At 47.3% G+C, this 22,637-nt stretch overlaps 1 protein-coding gene across 2 annotated transcripts in view; it reads left to right on the top strand.

Moving 5' to 3' along the window:
- The first annotated feature begins 2,760 nt into the window (after positions 1 to 2,760).
- Positions 2,761 to 22,637, top strand: part of LOC121451515 (zinc finger protein 420-like) — a 74,080-nt gene continuing 54,203 nt past the window's right edge. The window contains exons 1-4 of one of the 2 annotated variants that reach the window (XR_005974736.1): positions 2,761 to 2,900; positions 5,605 to 5,686; positions 13,872 to 13,964; positions 17,612 to 17,723. The gene's annotated coding sequence lies outside the window, so the exon portion shown is untranslated. Of the gene's footprint in view, positions 2,901 to 5,604; positions 5,687 to 13,871; positions 13,965 to 17,611; positions 17,724 to 22,637 lie in introns of those variants that run through there. The other variant, XM_041657100.1, reaches the window with a different exon arrangement.

The following is a 22,637-nucleotide window of genomic DNA, read 5'->3' as shown; positions in this document are numbered from 1 at the left end:
AAAACCACCAAGAGAATCGTCAACTTTGTAAGAGAGAAGAGAGCGTGCAGGCTGGGCGGTCCCAGCAGAATTCTGGGCTGTTCCCAGGTCTGCTGGTCCGTGTTGAGTGAGAAACTGTCCCCATGGGCTTTGCCTTGTGGAGCTGCGTTGGACAAGTACTCAAATGCTGATCTGAAACTAGGCCACAGGGCTCCCAACGCAGTGCAGCATCTCAGTTCCTTGTGGTAGAAAACAGCATTGCATAGCTAAAATAAAATTTAAAACAAATTTGACATACTCTTTGTTTGCATATATTGCTTCAAGACAAAGCTGAAATGAAATTTCATTTATATTTTAATAAATAAAACTTGCCTGAAGTTCAGAGAGTAAAACATTCGCACTGCTCAGCCTTACAGACCAGGCAGGAGTGACACACACCTTTAATCCCGGTAGACCACGACCACTGCAACTCTTATAAAGGAAGACGTCTCGCTGGGGTTGGCTTACAGTAACAGAGGCTCACTTCATTATTGGCATGGTGGCATGAGGCAGACGTGGTGCTGGAGAAGGAGCTGAGAGTTCTACATTTGGGTCTGCAGGCAGCAGGAAGAGAAACTGGGAAACTGGCTTGAGCATCCGAGACCTCAAAGCCCACCCCCAGTGACACACTTCTGCCAGCAATGCCACACCTACTCCCACAAGGCCACACCTTGTAAGAGTCTCGCTCCCTGAGTCTATAGAGGTCATTTTCTTTCAGACCTCCACAGTGGCCCATTGTTGGCCATCACAATACCTTACACCTTCAGCCCTCCAACAGAAGAATGGAGCTGCCCTTTTCTTTGCTCTGTAGAATGCCTGCCTCTGTGAGTGTCTGGCTGTGCGAGTGTGTTACGGCTAAGAAGGTGCCATTTTATGCTGGGCATTCTTCTTGGTACCCACCAGCTGCTTGTCTCTGACTCCAGTCCCTGGAAGATAAGTTCCTCAGTAACTCTGATCAGAGACCCCCATGTACAGCCATGACTATCTACTTGTTATGATCTGACTGCCTTTTTTGTTTCTGTAACTTGCTTACACAGATACCCAAGGATTGTTTTGAGTTTCCTTAATCACTTGACTTGGCAGAACAGGGCAGTTTTTGCTTGATTGCATAGTTGTTGAGGGTCTTCTTTTGGCTTTCCCTTTAAAAGTTCTTTCCTATACCTTCCTTCACAGCAATCTCGAATGTGTCTCCCAGACTGTTCATTCTGATAACAGCTAATCAATACAACTTTTAATTATGATTGGATTGAGTCTATGATCTTTTCCCAGGGAGTCACAAAAGTAGCACAAGTGTAGTACTTTTAATAAAATTTGTAAATTGTTGTTGCCTGCTGTGTTTGAGATTCTTCCCTCCTGCTACCTGGGGTGCCGGAGGTTTCTACTGTCTCAGTTCTTTAATTGGCAGAGGAGGCGAACCTGCTCCAAACCCTACTTCGCCTCCAAACCCTAGGACCGGATCGTATAGCCTTCTGTACAAGGCTAAGCGCAAATGTTCAACTGGCCATCTTAGGGCACACAGGAAGCCCTACCTTAAGATACTATTCATCCCGAAAATTGCAGACAATAAACCAGTTCCACAATTGTCTAATTGGAGCAAGCTTTAGTTTAGAGGGGCACCGGGGGACTGGCCAGCAGGCTGTCTCACCCTGATCTGGGATTTTAGAGAGCAGACCCTTCTGGCCTCTTGAGGTCCCTTTTACGAGGGAGAGATAAGAACTGGCGTTAGAGATTGCTAGAGAAATACAATGAAAGAGGAAGACATCGTGTAAATGGCGTCATTATGTTTTGCAGGTTACATCAGATTTAAGGAACAAACTTATTCTTTTTGTTTGTTTGTTTCGAGATAGGGTTTCTTTGTATCTTTGGAGTCTGTGCTAGAACTAGCTTTTGTAGACCAGGTTGGCCTCGAACTCACAGAGATCCGCCTACCTCTGCCTCCCGAGTGCTGGGATTAAAGGCGTGTGCCACCACTGCAAGGCACAAAAATATTTTCTATTTAAGAATAAGTTTGTTGTCGGGCACTTGGGAGCAGGTTCCAAAGCTACAGAGAAAACCTGTCTCAAAAAGCCAAAAAAAAGGGGGGAGGGGGAAGGAAAGGATTTTTGTAAAAAAGTATGGAAGTTTAATGCAGTGGGCTTCTTCATTTACAAGGTATGTTGTTCCTGTTTTGGTCTCACATTATCTACCACCAAGAAACTGTCATTTTTGTTGTTTGCTTTTGAGACATGGTTTACTCTGTAGCTTTTGAACTCGCTCTTGTAGACCAGGCTGACCTCGAACTCACAGAGATCCCCCTGCCTCAGCCTCTTGAGTGCTGGGATTAAAGGAGTGCGCCGCCGCCGCCACCACCACCACCAAAATGTCATTCTTAAATGCTGGGAATGAAGTTAGTGGTCTAGTTTTTTGGTTTTTTTTTTTTTTTTTTTTTTTTTTTGGTTTTTCGAGACAGGGTTTCTCTGTGGTTTTGGAGCCTGTCCTGGAACTAGCTCTTGTAGACCAGGCTGGTCTCGAATTCACAGAGAACCGCCTGCCTCTGCCTCCCGAGTGCTGGGATTAAAGGCGTGCGCCACCACGGCCCGGAGTAGTGGTCTAGTTTTATCAACCCATGGATTGGTACCCCTCTCTGTCACTCAGGGTCTGAGCCGGTGAGAACTGAAGCTTTGTCCAATCGAAGGCGCCGGGGTGAGAAACGTGCAATCAGGCGAAGAGACCGAGAGTAGGGGGCGGGCTTTTGCGGTCTTGCTGGGGCCTTTGTCCCTGACACGCCGTCGGACCACCATCTTGGGATCTGGAGCCGGCCTCCCAGGTTCCGGGGACTCTGTCGGTACCGGCACGGTTCTGCGCCGCGCAGCGAGGACGCGGGGTGTCCGGACTCCGCCATGGTGAGCGCGAGGTCCCCGCGGAGCTGGTGTCGGCGGCGGCAGAGTCCCCAAGCCCTAGCCCTCCGTCCCTCCGGCCGTGGGGTGGGGGCTGGGCGGGCTCCCGGCATCCTGGCGTCCTGTCGCATCCCTGGTCCCTGCGTAGGAACTCGAGTCCGGCTGCAGCGCTTTCCGCAGCTCTGGCCTGGCGGGGGTCGCGCGGGGGACAGGACTGTGGCAGGAGGCCCAGGGTTGCAGGCCCCCGTCTCTGGACGAAGGCCCCCGCGGGGTTTGGGGCTTGTGGCACTTCTCTGCAGACAGCTGATCTGAAAGGACTTTTGTCAGCTGGCTCCCTGGCCCCAGCCACTCGTTGCCCCAGGATTTTCCTGGACCTGCGTCGCTGTACGGCTCCACCCCGCTCCCTCTGCCCTGTGTGCCTCTTGCTTTAAGTCTTATTTCTGAATCTCGGGCCCGCTCTATAGGACTAGCTTTTCAACAGTACTGATTTTAGACGTGTGTCTCTTGATTTCTCACTACCGCTTCCCCTTGAGGCGTTTATTTTCTTGAGTCCAGTTCTCTAGAGCACGGACTGGAATTCGGATTCCCACATACCCATTGGGCACTATCGTATGGCTCTCTGTCTTGGAACCCAGGGGAGCATCCCAGGGAAGCACTCTGTCACGAGCCCAGCCCGCGTGTGACAGGAGTGTCTGATGAGGAGTCCAGCAGCCCAGGTGTCCAGGCTCTTCTCAGAGGCAAACAAAGAATTGAAGTAGGGTCTTTGAAGAAAATAACCATCTCTTGAAGCGGAAAACACCCTGGCAGGAAGGATGGGGTCTCCAGAGCAGGGAGACCTTGACGTGGTCTGAAGTAGTCATCTTGTTATCTTTTGGGGACCTGGGTTAATCCCATCTCCCTACATTCAGTCTCTAGCCCAGGCAGTCTTGATCAGGATGGAGATAACCAAGGGTAGAGACCCTGGTCAATGGATGGTATTGCTATACACACACACACACACACACACACGCACGCACGCACGCACGCACGCTCTCACGCACCTGCCTTAAGTGGGAAGTTCTATCTTCCCTGCTGGCCTGTCCCTATCATCCCTGACACCCAGTCTTCTCTCTCTCTGTCCCCCACGACTCCCACCCCTGCTCTCCCCGCCCCCCACCGCACCTTTTGAGGCAGGACTCCTCACACTGTAGCCAGTCTGGCACAGCTTATGATGGTCCTACCACAGCCTCACTTCCCTGTCCCCCTTTCTCTCCCCACCCCTTCCCTGTTCCTTGTTAGCATCTCTTATAAATCCTGAGTGTGAGGACCTGACTGGAAAAGGACTTTTGCTGGCTGAGCCTCTACCCAGGCAGATGGAGGGCGCTGGGATGTGGGCTTCCAGAGGTAGCTGTGTACAGAGGTGCCTGCCTTCCTTCATCTACATGTCCCCTTAGTGCCCTGTTAAGGAGAAAGAGGAGAGGGCTTTTAGATCCAGGCTCAACTCACCTTCACGTCAGACATGGTGGTGTAGGAGGCTGAGACCAGCTCAGGCTACAGAGTTCAGGGCCACCCTAAGCAATTTAAACCCTGTCCAGAGGGCCCTGGGTTCCAATCCCAGTCACCTCTCTGTGGGACTTCAGAGATGTCAGTACTCTCTTCTTGAAGACTGGGGTGCTGTCATCCCCTGACTCTCAGTGTCGTGGCCCACAAAGGCCCAAGTGAGGAACTGCTTTGGAGAGACCCATGCTGCTCAGAGCCCACAGGCCTGACAGGAGACCTGGGGCCTGAGGGAGGAGGTGAGGGTCTGCAGGAGAGTCAGGCAGAGGGACAGGGGTTAGGATGAGGTGACTGGTGGTCTGACCGTGTAGGTCAGTTATGAGGGAGGAGAGAAGTTTGCGGAGATTTGAAGAGTGAAGGCGTGACCAGATAGAAAGGAGGAAAATCAAGGGGACATGGGAAGAGCAAGGAAGCCCCTCCTCTGCAGAACCCCTCCCTCTGGAGAACCTCTGACCTAGAGAACTCCTCACTCTGGGGAGCCCCTCCCTCTGAAGAACACCCTTTTCTGGAGGACCACCCCCACTCTACGGAACCTCTCCACTCTGGAGAACCCCTCTCTCTGGAGAGTCCCACACTCTAGAGGAACTCCCCCACTATAGAGAACCCCCCTCTGGAGAACCCCCTCTGCAGTCTGATGGAAGGAACTCTTATTAGCTGAGGGTCAAGTAAAATGTTTGCTGTGAAGTCACCAGCATAGATTGTTACTTCTATATAGCAATATCTCCATTAAGAATATTAACATTGCTGGCGGTGGTGGCGCACGCCTTTTATCCCAGCACTTGGGAGGCAGAGGCAGGCAGATGTCTATGAGTTCGAGGCCAGACTGGTCAACAAGTGCTAGTTCCAGGACAGGCTCCAAAGCTACAAAGAAACCCTGTCCCCCCCACAAAAAAAGAAAGCAAAGATATTAATATTTTTGATCTGGAGAGATGATTTAGCGGTTAAGAGCACTGGCTGCTCTTCAGAGGACCAGAGTTCAATTCCCAGCGCTCACATGCCAGTTCACAACCGTCTGTAACTGCAGTTCCAGGGGATTGGACACCCTCACACGGACATACACGTAGGCAAAACCCCAATGCATGCAAAATATAAATAAATGAATCATGAAAGAATATTGAAATTTTAATGAAACAGTCTCAAAGCTGGAGCCTCTAAGACATTGACTCTTTTGCAGATGTAAACTTGAATTCTGGGACATCCCTGCGACACTATTTCGAGAAGGCCCAAGACACTTTACTCCCTGTAGGCCGGAAACGGTGAGTGTGTGGTCTAGCTTCCAGAACCAGGGGAAGGAAATCTGTAGCCTACATAATCAGACTGGTGTAGGTCCCCATCATCCATGCAGCTTGACTGTGGGGTCCTCTCCCCCAGAGTCTCTTGATCCCCAACACTTGGAGCCTTCATATTTGATTTCTGTAAGCTGCAATTTGATGCTTTTGTGTCTTTGCTCGTGATATCAGGTTCCATTCTGTCTCCCAGAACTAAGTCTGTTTTTGCCCTGAGCTCCATCTATGGGCTCTGGTGAATTTAGGCAGCCAGCACCAGGCCCTGGTCTGCTGGAGACAACTCACTCTGGCCTGCACAGGCCGTCAGTGGGTTCCTAGGACCGCCAGTGTGTTTGAGCTGCCAGACAATGGCCCAGGAAGATGTTAGTCCTGCCAGTAACATCAGTGGAAGTGGACTGTGGCTGTTTGCAGGGGATGTTTGTGGATTCGCAGATTTGTGCTGAAGGCGGTGATGATGTTGGCCTTGGTATAAGGGCCCCTTGTCTCTGCTGCTTCTGAGTACCGGGCATGTGCGGAAGCTGGAAACTGCAGCCATAGTGGAGTGGCTTAGGAAGCTGAACCTAGAGGACTTTTGTAAGCCTGGGCAGTGATGGCCACCTGTGCACCCTGCCCAGGAGGCTAAGCTAGTGCTGTTTGCCCTACCCTCCTACCCCAGACAGCCTGTGCAGGTCTGGGCGGTGCATCTCTGGTTTTGTGGCTCCGGCTGACCAGCTTTGAACGCTTGTGACTGTCTTTCTCTTTCCAGATCCAGGCCCATGGTGCCACTCTGCCTTGTTCTTGTTGTCACTGACCCATCTTTCCCTCGTGTCCCTTGGTCTCTCAACACATCTTTCCCCTGAGGCCTTTCCCTTCAGGCCCTAGGGTTGCTTAGGTATAGGCAGGAATAAGGATTCCCACTTCCTGACTTGTTGATCTTAACATCCCCCTCTTTCCCCCATTTCTCCCTCCCTCCTTCCTTTCCTCCCTCCCTCCCTCCGTCCCTCCCTCCCCCCCTCTCTCTCTGTATATGTCTGTCTGTCTGTCTGTTTGTCTGTAACTCGGAATTGAACCTAGACATTTCAACACGCTTGACAAGCTCTGTCACCCAGCCACGTCCCCATGGGATCCTTGGTTTGTCTTTAGACAAGCTCCTGGTCTGTAGCCCAGGCTAGTCTTGAATTCAGAATTATCCTGCCTTGGACTCCCAACTAGGATTGCAGGGCTGCTCCATGAGGTCTGGGCCCATGTCCTTCGCAGCAGTGAAGAGAAGACCCCCCCACCCCCACCCCATTCAGTGACTGGCACTTGGCAGGATCCTTGAGCAAAAATGTACCTTTTTGCTTCCCAGGTTCTACCTTGGCCTCCAGCAGCAGGCCTTGAGGTTGGGGTTTCTCAAATGCTCGAAATGTGTCTTTATTTGTGGTGTTCGTGCACCCAGCCCAAGGCATTAAAGATGATGCTTGTGGAATCCAGATGTAAATGGCTATAGGGACAGGTACAGATGTGATAGGGGACTCGGGGACAGGTACAGATGTGGTGAGAGGGGACTCGGGGACAGGTACAGATGTGGTGAGAGGGGACTCGGGGACAGGTACAGATGTGGTGAGAGGGGACTCGGGGACAGGTACAGATGTGGTGAGAGGGGACTCGGGGACAGGTACAGATGTGAGAGGGGACTCGGGGACAGGTACAGATGTGAGAGAGGACTGGGGACAGGTACAGATGTGAGAGGGGACTCAGGGACAGGTACAGATGTGAGAGGGGACTGGGGACAGGTACAGATGTGAGAGGGGACTGGGGACAGGTACAGATGTGAGAGAGGACTGGGGACAGGTACAGATGTGAGAGGGGACTCAGGGACAGGTACAGATGTGAGAGGGGACTCGGGGACACAGATGTGATAGGGGACTCGGGGACAGGTACCGATGTGATAGGGGACTCGGGGACAGGTACAGATGTGAGAGGGGACTGGGGACAGGTACAGATGAGAGGGGACTGGGGACAGGTACAGATGTGAGAGGGGACTTGGGGACAGGTACAGATGTGGTGAGAGGGGACTCGGGGACAGGTACAGATGTGGTGAGAGGGGACTCGGGGACAGGTACAGATGTGGTGAGAGGGGACTCGGGGACAGGTACAGATGTGGTGAGAGGGGACTCGGGGACAGGTACAGATGTGGTGAGAGGGGACTCGGGGACAGGTACAGATGTGGTGAGAGGGGACTCGGGGACAGGTACAGATGTGGTGAGAGGGGACTCGGGGACAGGTACAGATGTGGTGAGAGGGGACAGACACAGCAAGAAGCAGACAGGCAGAGACCACTATTAGGCCTTGTGTGCTCTAACTCCTTCCTCCCCTCCCTCCTTCTTTGCTGAGAGGTGCAAGCCTTTGGATGGGGGTGGGGACAGTGGGGCGGGACTGGGGACAATGGGGCGGGGCATGGTGAGGTGATGCTCATGCTTGTGATGGGAGGCAAAGTAGAGTGTATTTGTCTCTGCCCCGAGGGGTGCCGACAGGCCCCAACTTTCAGCATTTTCCTAGGGTTGGTAACTGATAAGAGTCAAAAGTGAGGGGGCTGGAGAGATGGCTCAGCGGTTAAGAGCACGTACTGCTCTTCCAAAGGTCCTGAGTTCAATTCCCAGCAACCACATGGTGGCTCACAACCATCTGTAACGAGATCTGGCGCCCTCTTCTGGCTTGCGGGCATACATGGAGGCAGAATGTTGTATACATAATAAATAAATCTTTAAAAAAAAAAAAAGTCAAAAGTGATAGGCATAAAGGACTGGTTTTCCCTCTTTGGACCTTGAGCTTCAGAAGTTTCCACCCACCAATAGGGACAGTCCTTGGATGGGCTGTAGAAACTTACCAAAGAAGACTGGAAAGTCCTGCCTGGTGTCTAATCTCTTCCCCGTGCAAGCTGCAGGGCTGTTTTTCCTGTTTCTAGAGGAAGGAGCAGGGGATGTTACTGCTCCAGGTCCCCATGGGGGTGGAGGCCAGTCAGAAGACGGGGACCTGAGGAGGTTCTCTGTGTACTGGACGTCCTCTAGTTGAGAGGGCAGTGGGACTCAGACACCACATTTCCTTCTGCCTCAGTTTGGCTCTGTGTGGAAGTTTTACCAACTGCCCATCATCTTTGTGAGTTCCAGGCCGCTAAAGATCCCCAGCTGTCAAATCGGGAAACCAGGTTCACTCAGCAGCCACGCTTTCTTTTCACGTCTTGCTGGTTTTAAGACAAGGCTTATCCAGGCTCACCATATAGACCCAGCTGGCTTTAAATACACTTTGATCCTCCTGCTTCTGCCCTGATTGTTGGGGCTCCAGCTTTGACTACCCCTTGCTTCTGTCTTATAAATTCTGATGCTGTATTGTAGCTGCGTTACCCATGTTGGTTGCTTTCCCTCCGGGTTCCTGCACTGTGACTTTAAGAGTTGAAGACAATAACAGGTCCTTACAGGGTCACTGAACAGATTTAATTTAACACATGTGCAGATTGAATGAATAAGGGGGTGGGGGGAGGATGGCTCAGTCAGTAAAATGCATGCCATGCAACAAGAGGACCTGGCATGCTAGCGTGCTGTAACCGCAGTACTAGGGGAACAGAGGCAAGCGGATCACAGTCTGACTGAGAGAGGCACCCTGTCTCAGAAACACAGCAGAAAGTTAACAGAGGGAGTCACAACCTCGACTTCTCAGGCACACATATGTCTACACATGTGCCGTGTGCACCCACACATGGGGAGAGAGAACAAGAAGATAAAAGAATGAATGATTTTGTCTCTACCTTTTGTTTGTTCTTATTTTTTTGGTAGTGTTTGTTTTATTTGGGTAATGTTTGATTTTTGTTTGTTTTGAGATAGGAACCCATTATATAGCTCACACCGGGTTGGGATTCACTGTATAGTCCATTATGGCTTCAAACTCATGGAACCTCTACCTCAGCCTCCGAAGTGCTGATAGGCGCGCACACTATTCCTACCTACACCACTTGTCTTACCCTTATCCACTCAGCCCATGGCTTCTCGTAACCCTTTAAGCACACAGAGACAGGGTGGGTCTCCCCCGAGTCCCACTCAGAATTGACCACATAATCCGCCCCCCTCTGCACCTTGTGAAGAAAGTTCAGCTGAAGTTTACACTCAGAGCTATTTCCCAGCCAGGGACTGGGAGGAGATGGGGCTTAAACCGGCCATCTATGGCTCCAATGTTCTGGTTTCAGCAGGCCCTGACTACAAATTGGCTCTGATTTTCAGCCTTTGGTCCCAGGAGGGCATGGCTTGATGAGGAAAATGGAGCATGGGGGACTGAAGCTGTGCCTTGCGAGGGTGTCTGCAGGGGCCTGACGACACAGCCACTCCCTCTGCATCTTGGCTTTGCTGCCTCCAGGAGAAGGAAGGGCTGGAGAGAGATCCCCAGCGCAGTAGTTGGGGGTGCAGCTCTATTTATTCACAGAAGAAGCAGGAGCAGTGGATTCTCCCGACCCCCAGTGCTTGGCTTCCCCTTTCTCCTGGGCTGTGTCTGTACAGGAAGGTTTAGACATCAGGTTCCTCCCTTTGCCACCTGGGCACCTGACGCCCTGTGTTCCTCCCCTGACTACAATGGCCAGTGTAGATATGGTACTGTGTGGTCGCTGGCATCTGCCTTCAATGGGGAGGTTTGAGGGCAGGTCTCAGAAAATTGGATGTAGGACCTAAGAACACAGAGGTCCCCACGAGAGGATGAAAGACAGCTGGGGGACCATGGTACTCATCTGTAAGTGGGGTACCATCAAATCGTTTAGGTTGTGCAGGCATGGTGGTGTTTGCCTAAATTCTGACACTTGACACACTGAGGCAGGAGAACTGGGAATTTGAGGCTAGCTTAGTCTATATAGTGAGACTTCATCACCAACAGGGGTGGTGTTTGTATTTGAATTCCAATGTGATTCTAGGCAGACAATTTTTCTAGGTACAGTTTTCTCACCTATGCAGTGGATCTAGGCAATGCGGCAGGGAATGGAGCCAGGCTGGTCACCTCACTACAGCCAGAAGCAGGGCCGCATCTCAGCAGCCCCCTAGGACTTCTAATAATCTGTTCTGACCTGCTTACACCGTTTTGGTGTTTATCCTGTGGATCTGGTGTCTCACACATGTGAGATTTTATACTGTTAATTTTTCAACACTAGCGTGCATCACATGATCATAATTTATGTTTTCAAAGACAGTGTCCCATGAAGCCTGGGCTAGTTTTGAACTTGTCATATAGACAAACTTCTGATCTTCCTGCATCTACCTCCTGAGTGCTGAGATCATGGGTGTGCACCCCTGGCTCCTGTTTGTGTAGTGTCTTGGTGTTCTATTGCTGTGAAGAGACACAGTGACCACGGCAACTCCTATAAAGGAAAACTTTTAACTGGGACAGGCTTACAGGTTCAGAGTTTTAATCCATTGTTAACATGGTGGGGACCTTGGTGGTGCACATAGGCAGACATGGTGCCGGAGGAGTAGCTGAGAATTCTACATCTGGATCAGCAGGCAGCAGAGAGAGAGAGAGAGACACTGGGCCTGGCTTGAGCTTTTGTAACCTCAAAAGCCAGTGGCACACTCTTCCTCCATCAAGGCCACACCTGCTTCAACAATGCCATACCTCCTACCTGTGGGACCATGTTCATTCAAACCACCACAAGTAGTTTGCAATCTTTATGTGCTGTTCCTCTTGATTATTTTGTTGAAAAAGTTTAATGATAGCCTTTTTACCAGGTACGCATTTATTGGGGAGATGGTGTGTGTGCTGTGGTGAATATGTTGTTGTCAGAAGACAACTTGAAGGACTTGGTTCCCTCCATCATGTAGGTCCTGGGGATTCAACTCAGGTCATCAGACTTGGTGGCAAATACCTTTCTCCCCTGAGCCATCTCACCAGCCCTTGTTAACAAATTTTTTCATGTACGTTCTCAATGGTACTGGATCTGTGGTTTGACTACAGACAGTTGTGTCCATGACTAATTTTATTTATTTATTTATTTATTTATTTATTTATTTGAAATAAGGTCTTACTCTGAAGAATAGGCTGGCTTGGACCTTTGATGCCCACCTTGACCTTGATCTTGCAGTCCCTTGCCTCAGCCTCCAGAGGGCTGGGGTTACTGTCATGGGCCACTATACCCCCGAGTGTGTACCCTCATCACCACCCCAAGGTCTTAGGCTCTGTATCTGTGTCTTCCTCCCTCTCCAGGATTTTGCTGGGTATCCCAGCTTGGCCTCAAACACATGATGAAGGTTACTGAATGTAGGCATTACAAACAAGATGCCCCACTCTGGGCTGGAGACAGGATTTCATTCTTTGTCCCGACTGGCCCCAAACTCAGTTTTCTGCACCAGCCTCTCAGGTAGCTTGAAACATGTACACATCTCAGCATTCAGCTAAGCCTCTCTTAACAGTCAGTGGCTGCCTGGACACCCTATCTCCTCTGTGGCTATGGTGCGGCCATCCTGAAGCACAGGAGAAGCACGCTGCTTTCCAGGTCAGAACTGTTTTCTTTCTAAGAACTAGCGTATAATTCCTGTGCCATTTTGGAGCCTTCATTTCTCTCTGTTTCTTTGTCTTTTAAAACTCTATTGTAGCCCAAGGTAGCTTTAAACTTACTTTATATAGTTTTAAAAGCATTATGCAAGCCAGGTGGTGGTGGCTCACCCCTTTAGTCCCAGCACTTGGGAGGCAGAGGCAGGTGGATCTCTGAGTTCGAGGCCAGCCTGGTCTACAGAGTGAATTCCAAGACAGCCAGGGCTACACAGAGAGAACCCTGTCTCAAACTCCCCTTCCCCAAGAAAAAAAGCATTGTAATACTGGTAGTATGGTTATAGCTGGGAAGTCGGCAGGGCCTTTTATAAGGGATTTAGGCGTACCTCTTCAAGACTGTACAATTCTCTAGAAAAGAAGTTTGTTAGTTTCAATGTCCCTGATTGAATTGTTAGATCTACTGAGGATCCTTGAGTTTCTTGAGTCTCTCTGTGTATATCTCTCCTATGAAGATAAAATTCTCTTGCTGAAACTGTATTTTCATGTGCTTTCTCTTCTGGAACATAACACTAGTGTGTGCTTCCTTAATGTCCATTAGTATATATCAAAAGGTCAGTTATTCCTTAAGTGTTTCTCATTTCTTCACCTGCTTCAATTATTTAAAGATGAAATCATTGTGCTTTGGATTTTTTCTCTGCCTTATCAATTCAGCTGTAGAGTCTTTGCTTTTTACTCTTTTTCTTCTTTGTCTTTGTTTGTTACTTTGGAGGTTGTCTTTCCTTTTTTACATTTCTTTCTTTTGAGGCGGGTCTATGTAGTCCCTGTCGGCCTAGAACTTGCTGTGTAGTCCAAGCTGGCCTTGAACTCACAGAGATCTGCCAGCCTTTTCCTCCCCGGTGCTGGGATTAACGGCCTCTGTCCCTGTGCCTGGCTCTGTTTTTCCACTTTTTTTATTTTTTGAATTGAACTCAGAGTTTCTGACCGGTTCTTTTTATCTCTTTTCTGAGTTCCCTGTGCTCTAACGGAGTTTTTCCAGTGGTTGTATTTTCTCTTTATTATCTTCTGTTACCTTAAATAGTCTCCAGATCTTTATTTTGGGTTGTTTATCATGCAGCTTACTGCCACTTGAAGGTAGCAGTCCGGTCGGTGAACAGGGAGAGAGTGTTTCTGATTCACTTGAGGGCCGCACTCCCGTCGGGGAACAGGGAGAGAGTGTTTCTGATTCACTTGAGGGCCACACTCCCGTAGGGGAACAGGGAGAGAGTGTTTCTGATTCACTTGAGGGCCACACTCCCGTCGGGGAACAGGGAAAGAGTGTTTCTGATTCACTTGAGGGCCACACTCCCGTCGGGGAACAGGGAGAGAGTGTTTCTGATTCACTTGAGGGCCACACTCCCGTCGGGGAACAGGGAGAGAGTGTTTCTGATTCACTTGAGGGCCACACTCCCGTCGGGGAACAGGGAGAGAGTGTTTCTGATTCACTTGAGGGCCACACTCCCGTCGGGGAACAGGGAAAGAGTGTTTCTGATTCACTTGAGGGCAGCAGTCCTGTCGGGGAACAGGGAGAGAGTCTCTGATTCACTGGTCACAGTGCGGTCTTTGCAGTGGAGCCGTCGTCATTCGTGAGTGGTCCTCACTTGGAACGTTACAAAGCTGATGTGTTGTTTCCCATTTGCAGGACACCGCATGACCGGAGCAGAGTTCATCTTTAAGTGGGCGCTGAGATTCAGGCCATGGACCGTAGCAGAAGGCTCAGTTCGATGCCTCCCAGGTCAGTCAGTGCATATGGCAGAAGGGTGTCAACAAGGAGAGCACATCATGTACTGGTTGTGTTGAGCTGATTTTATACCCAAATGGTTCCTGTAGATAGTTAGTCCTGTGAGTCAGACATGTGTTTTCTGCAGTTCCTGAAGAGGGTTCTCCTATTAACACAGTCCCCAGTTTCTGCTTCGAAGTATATTTTCTTAGATTTGTTAAAATTTCAATCCTATATAGTACTTAGATCCAGTGGTTCTCAACCTATGGGTTGCGCCCCCTCTGGGGGTTGAATGACCCTTTCATAAGGGTTGCCTAAGACTATTGGAAAACACAGATACTTACAGAATGATTCATAACAGTAACAAAATTACAGGTGTGAAGTAACAATTAAACTAATCTTATGGTTGGGGTCACCACAACATGAAGAACTGTATTAAAGACTCTCAGCATTGGGAAGGTTGAGAACCTCTGACTTAGATGTTTTTATTGCTTAGTCCCTGGACCTAAATTCTCGCTTCCATTCTTTTTAAAGTTAAGCAGTTGCTAACATCGGTTTTCAACACTTGCTATGGTCCTGTTTATTCTTTATAGCTGTGGTGGTGATGCCAATAGTAATCACACAGACAACTCTGTGTAACAGCCCTGGCAGTCCTGCCTGGAACTCGCTTTGTGCACCTGGCTGGTCTGGAACTCACAGAGATCCGCTTGCCTCTGTCTCTGGAGTGCTGGGATTAAAGGTGTTATCTTACATTCATTGTAAGAAGAAAAGTGAACCAAAGATAGGAAGATTATGGTGACGTAGAGCTCAGACAGTGTTTCCTGGGAGGAGAAAAAAAGTAGGTGTGAGGTTTTAGGAAGAGTGTAAAAGCTGAACTCAATGTTAAGGAGTTATTTGTTTATTTTAGTTCAAGTTGGATTTAACTGATTTCCAAATTTGGCACATCATGCTTGATCTTGGGTGGTGGTATTTTTAATATCATTTTCTGTGTTCATAAAGTGAATGCCAGGGTTTAGACCAGCCATGAAACTCAAGAGAAAGACTTGTGGCAAATAGGAATCGAAAAAGCAGTACATCAAAGCAGTACATCAAATGAAGACTGTTGATTTAGGTAAAACATTTATTGTGAGCACTCAAACCACATTTCAGGTCCGAACATAAAGGATGAAAAGTCTTCAGCAATGTGGGACTGCACCGTAGTGAGCCTGGTGAACTGTGGATGGGAAAAGAGCCGCTGCTCTCTTTTTAAAGAGTTAGAATAAAATGTAGATTGTAAGCATTCAGCTGAAGACAAAAGGACTTGGGCAGAAAGCAAGACAGCTGAGAACGTGCGTGCTGGCTTTTTGTGTCGCCAAACCCAGCACTTTTATAACTGAGGAAGCCCTCTGATGTGCTGACCGTCTTGGTGTCTATAAGAAGATCCAAGAGTCACACTGTTATACTCCATATATTTGATGAGGGATATCCTTCAAAATCAGTGTAATCTTACTGACACATCAAGAGGTTTCATATTCAAGATGCCTCTAGGAGATTCATCAATGCTAGAAGTTCCCTTTTAAGGCAGCATTTAATGCCTAATGTGGCGCGCGCCATGGCGCCGTCATGTCGTGGGTGTGTTGGCACGGAGCCTGGGCGCCATTTGCTGTTCCATGTTAAACTTGGTAAACAACTTGTGCGCATGCGCGCATGCTCCCCTAGCACGGGGAGTCTTTCGATCTGGCCATTCGATCCGGCCAATCATAATTTAGCACGATCACTCCATTCTGGCCTGAGCCATTGGGTTGATGACACGTCAGGGCTTTGTCTGGCACCGTATATATTCTTCTGCTTCCGCGGGGATGGGGTCTTTTTGCCTCTCTCAATTCTCAAGTGTAAGCGCTCCAATAAAGTGTGTTCTGAGAAGAATCCTGTTGTGGTCGTCTCTTCTGCTGGCGGAATCGGCTTGCCGCAAGTGGTGCCGAAACCCGGAAGTGGAAGTGGAAGCGGGAGGATTCAGAACTCAGATGCTTGGAGCAGGTGGTGCCCTCCGGCCAGGAACAACCGGTTTGGGTCCCGGCAAGACTGACGAGAGAGCTGAAACGGATACAGGACAATGAGGACGACCCTCGTGGTGCTGATTCTCCTCCTGTGGATGCCAATGATAAAGATGAAAATGACGCAACTGTGGGCAGTAACCAGGGCACGGCCAATACCTATGCCTGTTCACGCTAATTCCTCTATTATTCCCACCTTGTTTTCCACCTCATGCGATATGAAAGCCCCTTGTATGGTCCCAAGAGATGATAAGATAGAACGGTTTAATTTAACTAAAGTTGTGCTTAATGGGACCTTTTGTTTTTCCTTAGAACATAAAACCCCATGCATTCTGTTAAAACAAAAGAATTTGATTAATTGGATGGATCCCTTGCTTTATAGTCAGGTGAATATAGGCATATTGGCATCAGCTTTAAATCAGATTGTTCAGGGTGCTCAATCAGGCGGTGGTACATCCAGTAATGCGACTTCAGTTAACGTTACCACCTTGATTATGAATACCACATTGTTGGTGCCTATGAAAGATCCCTCTCTTAGAGAGTATAATAGCACTGAATTTAAAGCATCCCCACATTGTCCCAGATTTTTCTTTCCCTCCCACCTATACTGCCTGTCAAGGCAGGACATGGGAGGAGTTGCAGATTTCACAGGGATTCTCCCTTTCTCCGTCTATGAAGAGATACTTTTTTTTTTTTTTTTTTTTTTTTTTTTTTGGTTTTTCGAGACAGGGTTTCTCTGTGGTTTTGGAGCCTGTCCTGGAACTAGCTCTGTAGACCAGGCTGGTCTTGAACTCACAGAGATCCGCCTCCCTCTGCCTCCCGAGTGCTGGGATTAAAGGCGTGCGCCACCATCGCCCGGCTGAAGAGATACTTTTATAATCAATCAAATGAAAATTCTACGATAGGGGATGGGTGGTCCTGGTATCAATGGTTGGTTTCCAATGAGGCAGGAGCAACAGCAGACATTTCCGCCTTAGCCCAAATACAAAAGCTCACCACCCGGCTGATTAATGTTTCTGGTATAGTTTCCGAAACATCCCTTGGTAGGCGACTTCGTGTACTTCAGGAGGAGGAGCTGGCCAATACTACCTTGGCGGCAGCACCAGTGTGTGTGCCTTCTCCTTTTGTGTTTCTGCTAACTAATATTACTAATGCTACCCAAGAGGTAGATTGCAGGAGTACCGATTGCTTTCTAGCTCAATGCTGGAATGCTTCATGGAACATTGTAGTGGTTATGAAGATACCAACATTCATGCCAATTCCTGTTAAAACGGATCCTGATGCGTTCCCACTTGTTACTCTTCTACGAGAACGAAGGGATTTTGGACTCACCGCCGCTATAGTAACAGCGATAGCGGTGTCAGCGGCTGCCGCGGTTACCGCAGCAGTGGCTATGGCCAATCAAGTACAAACTGCAGATACCATTAATAATGTGGTTGCAGAGGCCGCTACAGTGCTGGATACTCAAAGTAAAATAAATAGACACATGCTGTCAGGCATAGTGGCAGCTAATCAAAGAATTGATTTTTTACAAAGTCAAATTGATGATTTGGCTGATCTGGTTCAAATGGGTTGCATTTCGTACCAAAAGCATGTATGCATAACCCCACTTTCCTTTAATAATTCCAGAAACGAATCAAAGATCCTAGGCGAATTCCTTGCCGGCACCTGGTCCAAAGAAGCGGGGAACCTGATCCAGGACCAGCTGTTGCAGATTGCTACCTTGAATGATACTCGTGTACAGCCCATGACCCTTGGACAATTTACTGATTGGCTGCAATCCGCTTTTTCTTTAAGGAGTGGGTGGGGGTTGGCATGTTCGGTGCCATATGTTGCCTCGGCGTGTTTTTCTGCCTTTGGCTTCTGCGCCGATTTCGTGCACGGCAAGCTTGGGACAAAGCAATTATAGTCCAGACCCTTGCCGCCCTCGAACATGGCACCTCCCCTCAGGTCAGGCTGTCTAGCCTCAAGCATGACCTATAACTGGATGTGGCCTCCGCACCCCAAGTCATTAAAGACATTGCACTGGGACAGGCACACCCTATTCTCTCTGTCTTTTAAAACGTGCTGGTAGTCCTTGCACCTCATAGGCCTTGCTGCCATTGCACATGAGAGGATACACAGCATGACGTGCACAGCGCACCCTAACCCTTGATCGTTGGGGACATCATGAGGTCTCGAACTGGATCGGGTTCCTGCTTTAAAATACAAAGGGGGGAGATGTGGCGCGCGCCAAGGCGCCGTCATGTCGTGGGTGTGTTGGCACAGAGCCTGGGCGCCATTTGCTGTTCCATGTTAAACTTGGTAAACAACTTGTGCACATGTGCGCATGTTCCCCTAGCGCGGGGAGTCTTTCGATCTGGCCATTCGATCTGGCCAATCATAATTTAGCACGATCACTCCATTCTGGCCTGAGCCATTGGGTTGATGACACGTCAGGGCTTTGTCTAGCACCGTATATATTCTTCTGCTTCCACTGGGACGGGGTCTTCTTGCCTCTCTCAATTCTCAAGTGTAAGCGCTCCAATAAAGTGTGTTCTGAGAAGAATCCTGTTGTGGTCGTCTCTTCTGCTGGCGGAAGCGGCTTGCCGCAGCCTAAAATGTGAAAAACATAAGGAAGCAAACCATTTAATGGGTGTGGGATAATGTTCTATTACAGATGGAACTGAGAAAATGGTAGGTACACACGAGAAAAGTAGTGTAAATATAGTTATCCGAGAAATCTTTTGTTAAGTAGCTATACTTCAGAAAACATTGGGATATATGTGCTAGGGAAAGGCCCCATGAGTAAAGGGTTGGGAAAATATTTTTCAATCAAACGGACCTAAGAAATAAGCAGATGTAGCTATCCTAACATCTAACAAAATAGACTTCAAACTAAAATTAATCAAAAGAGACAAAGAAAGATATTTCATATTAGTCTCAGGAAAAATCCATCAAGAGGAAATCTCAATACTGAACATCTATGCCCCAAATACAAGGGCACCCTCATATGTAAAAGAAACACTTCAAAAGCTTAAATCATACATTAAACCCCACACACTAATAGTGGGAGACTTCAATACTCCCCTCTCACCACTGGACAGGTCTGTCAGACAAAAAATTAACAGAGAAATAAGGGAACTAACAGGTGTTATGACTCAAATGGACTTAACAGACATATATAGAACATTTTATCCAAACATAAAAGAATATACCTTCTTCTCAGCACCTCATGGAACCTTTTCAAAAACTGACCACATACTCGGTAACCTCAACAGATACAAAAAAAAAAAAAAAAAGAAAAAGAAAGAAAGAAATAACCCCATGTATCTTATTGGATCACCTAAAATTAGAAACCAACAGCAACACTAATACCAGAAAGCCCACAAACATGGAAATTAAACAGTGCTCACCTGAAGCATCAATGTGTCAAGGAAGAAATCATACCCAAATTTATGGGACATGATGAAAGCAATGTTACAAAGAAAGTTTGTAACACTAACTGCACTAACTGCCTACATAAAGAAACTGGAAAAAATCCCACACTAGTAAATTAACAGAACATTTGAAAACTCTAGAACAAAAGAAAGCAAACTCACCCAAGAGGACTAGATGGCAGGAAATAATCAAATTGAAAGCTGAAATCAATAAAATAGAAACAAAGAAAACAATACAAAGAATAAATGAGACAAAGAGTTGGTTCTTTGAAAAAAATCAACAAAATAGACAAACTTTAATCCAAGCTAACCAAAAGGCAGAGAGAGAATATCCAAATTAACAAATCAAAAATGAAAAGGGGACATAAAAACAGACACAAAGGAAATCTAGAGAATCATTAGGTCATATTTTGAAAACCTGTACTCCACAAAATTGGAAAATTTAAAGGAAATGGACAACTTTTTTGATAAATATCACTTACCAAAATTAAATCAAGACCAGATAAGCAAATTAAACAGACCTATAACTGCTGAAGAAATAGAAACAGTCATCAAAAGTCTCCCAACCAAACAAAGCCCAGGACCAGATGGTTTCAGCTCAGAATTCTTCATGACTTTCAAAGAAGAATTAATAACAATACTCCTCGAATGGTTCCACATAATAGAAAGAGAAGGAATATTGCCCAACTCTTTTCATGAGGCTACAATTACCTTGTTATCCAAACCACATAAAGACATTACTAAGAAAGAGAATTACAGACCAGTCTCACTCATGAACATTGATGCAAAAAATACTAAATAAAATACTGGCAAGTCGAATCCAAGAACGTATTAGAAAAAGCATCCACCATTATCAAGTTGACTTCATCCCAGAGATGTAGGGATGGTTCAACATAAGAAAATCTGTCGACATAATCCACCATATAAACAAACTGAAAAATAAAAACCACATGCTAATTTCATTAGATGTTGAAAAAGCCTTCAACAAAATACAACATCCCTTCATGATAAAGGTCTTAGAGCAGGGATACCAGGGACATTCCTAAACATAAAAAAGGCAATATACATCAAGCCAACAGCCAACATCAAAATAAATGAAGAGAAACTCAAAGCAATCCCACTGAAATCAAGAGCAAGGCAAGGTTGTCCACTCTCTCCATATCTGGCTATAGTTTTTGAGGTCCTAGCTAGAGCAATAAGACAACAAGAAGAAATCAAGGGGATATAAATCAGAAAAGAAGAAGTCAAATTCTCACTATTTACTGATAATATATTAGTTTACATAAGCAACTCCAACAATTCTACCAAGGAACTTCTACAACTCATAAACACTCTCAGTAATGTAACAGGATACAAGATTATCTCAAAAAAAAATCAGTGGCCCTCTTTTACACAGATGATAAATAGGCTGAGAAAGAAATCAGAGAAATATCACCTTCACAATAGCCACAAATAACATAAAATACCTCAGAGTAACTCTAACCAAACAAGTGGAAGACTTGGATGACAAGAACTTTAAATCTTTGAAGAAAGAAATTGAAGAAGAGAGAAAATGGAAAGATCTCCCATGCTCTTGGGTAAGTAGAATTAACATAATAAAAATGTCAGTCTTAACAAAAGCAACCTACAGATTCAGTGCAAGGCCCATCAAAATCTCAGCAAAATTCTTCAAAGACCTCGAAAGAACGGTACTCAACTTCATATGGAAAACCAAAAACCCAGGATAGCCAAAACAATCCTGTACAATAAAGAAACTTCTGGAGGCATCAAAATCCCTGGCTTCAAACTCTACTTCAGAGCTGCAGTACCAAAAACAGCCTGGTATTGGCAGAAAAACATAAAAACAGGAAGTCCAATGGAAATGAATCGAAGACCTAGATACCAATCCACACACTTACGAACACCTGATTTTTGACAAAGCAAAAAATATTACACGGAAAAAAGAAAGCATATTTAACATCTGTGTCTTCTGGCGTTTGTATCTTCCACCTTCTTTTGCTGCATCTCCATGTTCTCTTCCTTCTGCTCTGGTCACACGGTCCTCAGTGCTGAGCTTCTCAGACTCACTAAGCTAATTGTGTCCTACGGCCTTTGCCCAGCTACAGGGCTCGATCCAGTCAGTTTGTGTCTACTCAAATTCTCTACCCTGTGATCACTTGCCTCATTTTCCTCCATGTCATTGTGTGGTTTGTGTATATTCTGTAGCTGTCTGAATCTTCCCTGCTAAGATGTTTCCTTCCCCAAGGCAAGACTTCATTCTCTCACTGGTGCCTAGAACACAGCTGGTACGGTAGTGACCATTTGCCAAATGAATACACTCATCTCAGCAGTCACCCTCAACTTCACCCTTTAGTAGGCCATGGCTCTCTCATCTATGAAGTGAGGGATGTGAACTCAGGGCTGTCAAGGTCTCTGCCAAATGCACATCAAAGTCAGCCTCCAATCCAAGATACTCAAGGGCTGTATATGGAGCACAGCCTTAGCTAAAAGGAGGAAGGACTAGGTGGGATAGAGACATCACTCTTGGGCTTTTGCCAATGGAAGGGTCAATCTCCCAGCTTTTGGAAAGGCCTTTGATTTCTTTTTTTTTTTTATATTTATTTATTTATTATGGATACAATATTCTGTTTGTATATATGCCTACAGGCCAGAAGAGGGCACCAGACCCCATTACAGATGGTTGTGAGCCACCATGTGGTTGCTGGGAATCGAACTCAGGTCCTTTGGAAGAGCACGCAATGCTCTTAACCGCTGAGCCATCTCTCCAGCCCCCAGGCCTTTGATTTCATATAATGTGGGAAGTACCCTCTATTAGGGAGATGCTTGCTCATATCATGCCTATCTCATGGGATGAGGGCATCAGCTCTGCAGTGGCACCAGGCTGGTCATCTTCAGTCTCTTGACTCTCACTATGGAAGCTATGTGACCTCCAGGATTCCCTGTGGGGCAGTTGGTCCCTGCTCAGATGACAGAGAGTCCTTTCCATTGAACCCTTCTGCCTGCTTCCCAGTGGTCCCCAGCTAGAACAGCCATCCAGTCGATAGCAAAGCCGAGAGCATTCGTGAGTGTGCAAGCATATGGATGTTGGGAAAGGGCTGAGCACAGCAGTGCTGACTTTACCCATGATGCCTGGCCTTCATTTGAAGTTAGCCTAGCCAGGGCTGGAAAGATGGCTTAGTGGTAAGAATGCTCGTTGTGGGGCTGGAAAGATGTCTCAGGAGTTAAGAGCACTGCCT

The sequence above is a fragment of the Microtus oregoni genome, unplaced genomic scaffold, assembly GCF_018167655.1.
Source record: "Microtus oregoni isolate MIOR12 unplaced genomic scaffold, Mior012 000008F_ref0000371, whole genome shotgun sequence".
NCBI classification, from domain to species: Eukaryota; Metazoa; Chordata; class Mammalia; order Rodentia; family Cricetidae; genus Microtus; species Microtus oregoni.
This window is presented reverse-complemented; position numbering and strand designations above follow the sequence as displayed.